Below are 6,000 nucleotides of genomic sequence, written 5' to 3'. Positions count from 1 at the left end.
CTGGCTTTTACTCCCCGACCCCGGAATCTGAACTTGGCTGGACAGTGCTCTGAGCGCCCCAGGATGGGGGGAGGCCGGGGAAGCAGATGGCGGCGGGTCTGCGGCGCGAAGTTTGCCTGCGCTCTGCACTCGCTCTGCTGTGCGGTCGGCCTCTGTATTTCCGAATTCTATTAACGTAACACACTCCGGGCCGGGAGCCGGCTGTGCTCGGGATAATCGCGCGGAGTGAGCCGGCCTTCAGAAAATTAAGGGACTTTCTGGTCCGCTGGCTGCCGGGGAAAGTGGGGCGGCGGGCCCCGCCGCCGGGGCGGGGCGGGGCGCGGCGGGAGGCGGCCCTGGGCGCCCGCCGTCTCCCGGGGTTGCCACAACAGAGCGAGCGGCCGCCGCGCGGGAGCGGCCGGGGCAGGTGCGGGCTGCGGGAGGCGCGCGGGGAGCGGGGAGGGTCGTGCACGCGGGCCGGGCGGCACGGGGCCCCTCCCCCTCCCTCCGCTCGCCAGCCCCCGCCGCCCGCGCCCGGCGGAGGGGAGGGGCCCGGCGGCCGGCGCGAAGCCCCCAGCCCGGCCGAGGCGCGGGGCGGGGCCGCGGCGTCCCCTCCCCGCAGGCACCTGGGCGGTGGCGGCTCCCGCGCTCCGGCGGGGCTGGGTGCGGCGCCGCTCGGGTCCCCGTCGCGGAGCCAGGTGCGCGCGGACGCCGGCCGTCCCTGGGGGGGCTCCGGCGCGCCCTGACTCGCCGAGCGGCCGCCGGAGCAGGTAAGGCGGGGGGACGCGGGGCGCTGCGGGCGCCGGGCAGGGGTGGTTGGGCACCCCGCGCGGGCCGGCAAGGACAGTAGGGGGGGGGTCGCCGGGTGCTGATCCTGCTCACCAGCTGCATTTTGGGTGCGTCTGCATTCCAGGAGCCCCAACCGTGCAAGCGCCGTCCAGAACCCGTCAGTGTCTGGGTACGGGGGTTGGGAGAGGGTTCCGCGCGACCGGGTGGGGGTCGCTTCAACATGGAGACCCCCTACCCCGGGACTCTGGAGTAGGGGCTGTTTTAAACGGTTTGGGAGCGGCGTGGGCGCAGAGTGCAGGAGCAGCACCCCATGTGTCCCCTACGCCCACGAAGCCCCTCACCCTCAGCGCGCGGAGCGCCCCCCTCCTGGGGCAACGCGGGCGGACCTGCCTCCATCCCCCGCCGGGGTCCCTTTCTCTAGGTCGGGGGCCTCCAGCCTGGGGACTTGGGCTCACATGCCCGGCGGAGGAACCGGCGTGCGGCCGCCAGGGGGCGCGCGGGAGGCGGGACCCAAGCTGAGGTCGCAGGGTCCCCGGAGGCCCCGCTGTGGTCACCGGACCCCGCACCGGTGCCCAAAGACCCCATTCGTAGGCGCGCGGCTGGAGCAGCGGGCTCGGGAGGCCGGGGCCGGCGCAGTCGGTGCAGGCCCGGGGGGTCGCGGGTTGGGCCCCCCGACCCCGGGGTCGCGCAGAGCACTCTCCAGGTGCCGGGCCTCTGCCCGCAACGCGCGGCGGCCTGGGTTGGGGGGCCCGGCTGGTGCAGGTAAGCGGCCCCCGCACCCCGCCGCCGCTGCCCGTGAATTATGCAGGAGGCTGGCACTGGCGCGCTCGAGTTGCTCAAGTTTCCCTGGCAACTTTCGCCTGGGCATCGCTCCTCCCGGCGGCCGGGCAGCTCCGCCCGCGCAGCCGGTGGCCCGGGCGCCTCCGCAGGGTGGTCAGGACTGGAGCACCTGGAGGCGCCAACCGCGCACTCTCCACCTGAGCTGGGTCCACCGATTGCGCGACAGGTGAGACCTCCGCCCAGCGTGGAGGGGGCGGGGGCCGTGGTGGACCTCCGTGGGGGAGGGTGTGCTCCGTGGGAGAGCCTCGCCGCCGGGTTCGGAGGGTGCGGGAGCCGGGGTAGACCTCGCGGCCCAGGAGGTTGGCGGGTGCAGGCCCGCGGCGTGCCGCCCTTCCCGCGGGCCTGCTTGCGGGCGAGGTGGTGTTTCCATAGAGCCGGGGGCGCCAAAGGGAGCGAGGCGGGTGCTCCTGACCGTGGGCTTTCGCGGCGCAGCTTCTAAAGCGTCCGTGGGTGGCTGGGCCGAGAAGGCGCCTGGGCAGCTCAGGTGCGAGCCGGGGCCGCGGTTCTGGGTGGGGGTGGGGGGCCTCGGGGCCGGCAGCGGTGGGAGTGCTCAGAGGCCGTCCGAAAAAAAAGTGGTTTCCACGTGGAAATCCGAGGTAGTAAATTAGGTAGTTAAGTGACCTCTTTTTGTTTGAAACTCAAGTTGGAATTAATGAGGTCAATCCGCTAATTAAATTAAGCCCCAGGAAGCGGGGAGGTAATTTGGGAAGTCTTCCGTTGGGGATGGCCCTGTGGCCTGTGCCTGGGGCTGGGCTGGCCCGGCTGCGAGGAGTCAACGGCGCCCTGCCCCTAAATCACCAGTGGTGACGACCTGCGCCTTGCTGGGCACCTGGGCGGGGCACCCCGGGGGTTTGGGGATGTCCAGAACAGACCCTGGAGGCAGCTGCTTTGGGGGAACCCGACTTTTCAAACCACTCCCAGGTGCTACCAAGGCTGCGTTTGGCTGTGCCCACTGAGGGTGCTCAGCACAGAGTGAGGGGCGGTCGATGTGGCCGCGCTAAGCAGGGGTTAATAAAGGTTCTCTGTGGATTTTCGCCTAGGAGGTCACCATGGCCTCTAGGAGGCTTGAGGGAGATCCTTGTTGAAACAGCAATTGGGCTGTTGAATAGTGGCTAGTGTAAAAACCGTAGGGGAACAATGTTCTAAAGGAGGGGGCCCCATTGTTATGCTGAGGACTAATGGTTTCCCAAGAAGGAGGAATGGGTGAAAGAGAGGGGGTCTTGCACCCCTTTGGAGGAAGGTACCACCGTCATTCAGACACAGAAAGGAGCCCTTTCTGACTGAGGCGATGCCACCTGTACTGGTGGTCCCAGGGGGCACCGTCCACAGCACGTTGCAGCTTCCATCTGGGGCTGGGGGGCTATTTCTGCCTGATGTCTCCCATTTACTTTAGAAACCCATTCATCCTCTGTGAGTCTCCCACAGGCTTTGAGGGCTCAGCGAGTGCTTGGGGTTGTGTGCAGGGCCCCCCCAGCTGACGTGGGAGGGATCACCATTCCATGTGACTCGGTCCAGGGCCCTGTCTAGGAGCCCGGACCATTGAGGGTCGGAGGTCAGGTGGTAGGAATGCTGGCAGGAGGACTGTCAAGTTCTGAGACGGCGCTGCGTTGGATTTTTCACCAGCGATGGGGAAAAAATGGGAGAGCTTGAAATGGAAAGACATGCCAGGAGTTGACCAACGTACAGGAAAACACTAGTAAACAGAGTTTTTTAAATAGAAAAATAATTCTTTATATCACTTCTTTATATCTAAATGCATAGTAGAGCAGTATTCTGATGTCATCTTAGCCAAGAAAGGGGGGCTCTTCCAAAGCAGGACTCAGTTGGGAGTTGCCGGGGAGGCCAAGGTGGTACCTCACCTACCGAAATCTGGAGGCGAGGCTCCAGTTTGGATTCCAGCTCCTGACCCCTGAACTTGCATTTCTCTGGAATTCCAGCCTCCTGGAGCTTTGTAAACTCATGGCCCAGCCTCACCCAAGGCTGTCTGATCTGGAGCCTGAGAACTCCCCTCCCCCTGGCACCCCCACTGAGGGGTGGTGGGGGGTCATGCCTTAACAGCCTCCTCGGGACGTGCAGTTGTCCTGAGCCTAAGGGAGAGAATGTTTAGGATCTTTCGCCATCAAAGTGATCTTTGGAAAATGTATGGAATCCTCTGCTTTGACAGAGGGGTGCTGGCCGAGAGGTGGGGAGGAAAGCCTCCCAAAACAAAGGCCAGTCTTTTTCATCTTTGGAGCTCCCAGACCCTCACCTGGGCACTGGTTGAAAGACTGTGGCCTGATTGGGTGACAGGCTCAGACCTGGAGCCGGGGCCAGGTGACCCCATGACCTGGCCAGGGCCTCTGGCCTGCCCACCTGAATGTGGTGATGTAGGGGATTATGATTTTCACTTCATTTGCATAAAATGGGCTGAACAAATAGTCACCAGTGGGCCAGAGAACTTCCAGGCTAGTGGGAGAAGAGAAGGGACAGTGGGACGTGTCATGGTAGAGGTGACTCTTGGGGCTGCAGGGCACAGAGAGCTTCCCCAGCCCAGTCTGGGGGACAAGAGGTGAGCCATGTAAGAACCTGTGAAGAGGCCTGGGCTGTCTGGTGATTTCTTTGCCTGCATTGCCCTGGGACCTGGGCAGAAATGGTCTATTTGTCCTTCCCAGGGTGGGGCCATCCTGACAGCCAGCAGCTGCCACAGTGACAGCCACTGTTCCTCCTTGCTGAGTGCCTCCTGCCGGGCAGCCGTTGCCCTCTTGCTATGGAGGAGCTCATTCAGGTCTCCCAAAACTCCATGCGGTGAGTGGTGTAGCTGATGATTGAACGCTCTCCTGGTGCAGATGAGGCCACCTGCCACAGGCCTGGCAGGGAGGGCTAGGGAGCCCGGCAGCCTCAGGGAGAGCCAGCCTTAACCGCCCCCACCCCCATGGCTAACACGCCCACCACCTAGGGAGAAAATTCACCCTATAGAAAATTTCTTCCCGGTACTGCCAGAAGGAGCTACCGTCAACACACCAAAGATCAGCCTTGATGTGAAGGGTCTTTGTTTCTTTGAAAGTGGATTCAATAAATGTTTTGAATTGACTAACGAATGTTAATGTCGGTTCCAGGGGTAGTATTGAGGTCCGCCTTTGGGGACCAGGAATCTGGCAAGTTTCCTGCTTCATTTCTGTGTGCAAAATTCAGCTCCCCAGCCACCCTAGAACAATCCCCCGCTGAATGCCTTTCTTCCCTCCCCAGGTTCTGACCACCGTTTACTAGACTTGCTGTGCATTTTTAAGCCAGCACCTAAAATTGTCCTTCATAGGTTTAAATATTGGCAGAAGACGTAGTCTCTCATCTGAGAGGTCACTGTTGACATTTTTAAGTAACTGCTCCCCAGCCCTGCCTGGGCCCTCCCAGTAAAGCCACGGTGACTGGACACCCACCTTCCCTTGACAGATGCTGAAGGAGCTCTCCAGAATGTTCCTTGTCCTCTTCGCTTCTTGAATTTGTGCCGCCTCTTCCTTCAGAGAACTTCATCCTAAGACAATAAATAGACTTCCATGCTTGTAAGTCTTTTATTAATCCATCTAGCATATATCTCTGCAAGGAAAATATACATCATGTGACTTCTAAAAACATTTCCTGTGATCTCAAGTCGATTAAGTATTCAGAAACCACTTCAGGATTGAGAAAGCGGCCTGCTCAAATCCTAACTACGGTTCTGATGGTTGGAAATGGAGAAAGGCCAGTGTTAGGGAAATGCATCCTAGCTGCAGGCAGGGCTGTTTGGTGTTTTAATTAAAGCCCTTGTTGTTTGGCTTTGTTTGGTGTGGGGAGTTCTGTCCGGTGGGGGGGCCACCCCGCCCCTCACCTTGAGGCTGAGAGGGGACAGGAAGGCCTTTCTTATGTAAAAGTAGGAGGGGCTGCCCAGAAGTCTGCCCGAAGGCCTTAGTGCCCAAGAAGACTGGAGCTAGGGGCTCCCCTTAGGCAGCGCCCCTGGAAAGGGTCCACATCCCAGCTTGAAGCCCCCTGTGGAGGAGAAGAGAGAAATGGGTAAGATTCTGCCCCGCCTTCAAGGTCCTCCTGGGGGGGGGGTTCTGACCTGGGGACAGTGTGGACACCTAGGTGACAGTAGAGACAGATGATGCCACCTGCGTGCGCCCCAGAGGTCAGGCCCTGCAGACTGGGGTGCCTACCCCGGACTGTCCCCCTCGGGGTTCTGGCCAGTGAGTCCCACTTTCTGGCTGGCCAGGTGCTTTCCAGGGGCTTTGAGAGCCCCCTGGGAGGTCTGACCTTGCTGAGAGGAAGGGAGCAGCTGCCAGGGGGCTGGGTCCCCGGAGGCCCGGGGCGCAGGGAGAGGGTCGCACATCCTGAGCAGAGCAGAAGGCCCGTCTGGGCGGAGGGCATGGGGCCCCCGCCCAG

At 62.0% G+C, this 6,000-nt stretch overlaps 1 protein-coding gene across 5 annotated transcripts in view; it reads left to right on the top strand.

Annotated features, from left to right (window-relative positions):
- The first annotated feature begins 315 nt into the window (after positions 1-315).
- The window catches only part of SHANK2 (SH3 and multiple ankyrin repeat domains 2), a 471,338-nt gene continuing 465,653 nt past the window's right edge, over positions 316-6,000 (top strand). For 2 of the 5 annotated variants that reach the window (XM_037011439.2, XM_073217288.1), the window contains exons 1-4: positions 414-749; positions 893-1,774; positions 4,260-4,392; positions 5,035-5,144. The gene's annotated coding sequence lies outside the window, so the exon portion shown is untranslated. The other 3 variants (XM_073217284.1, XM_073217285.1, XM_073217283.1) reach the window with 3 other exon arrangements.

The sequence above is a fragment of the Manis javanica genome, chromosome 11 (genome assembly GCF_040802235.1).
Source record: "Manis javanica isolate MJ-LG chromosome 11, MJ_LKY, whole genome shotgun sequence".
In the NCBI taxonomy this organism is placed as follows: Eukaryota; Metazoa; Chordata; class Mammalia; order Pholidota; family Manidae; genus Manis; species Manis javanica.
This window is presented reverse-complemented; position numbering and strand designations above follow the sequence as displayed.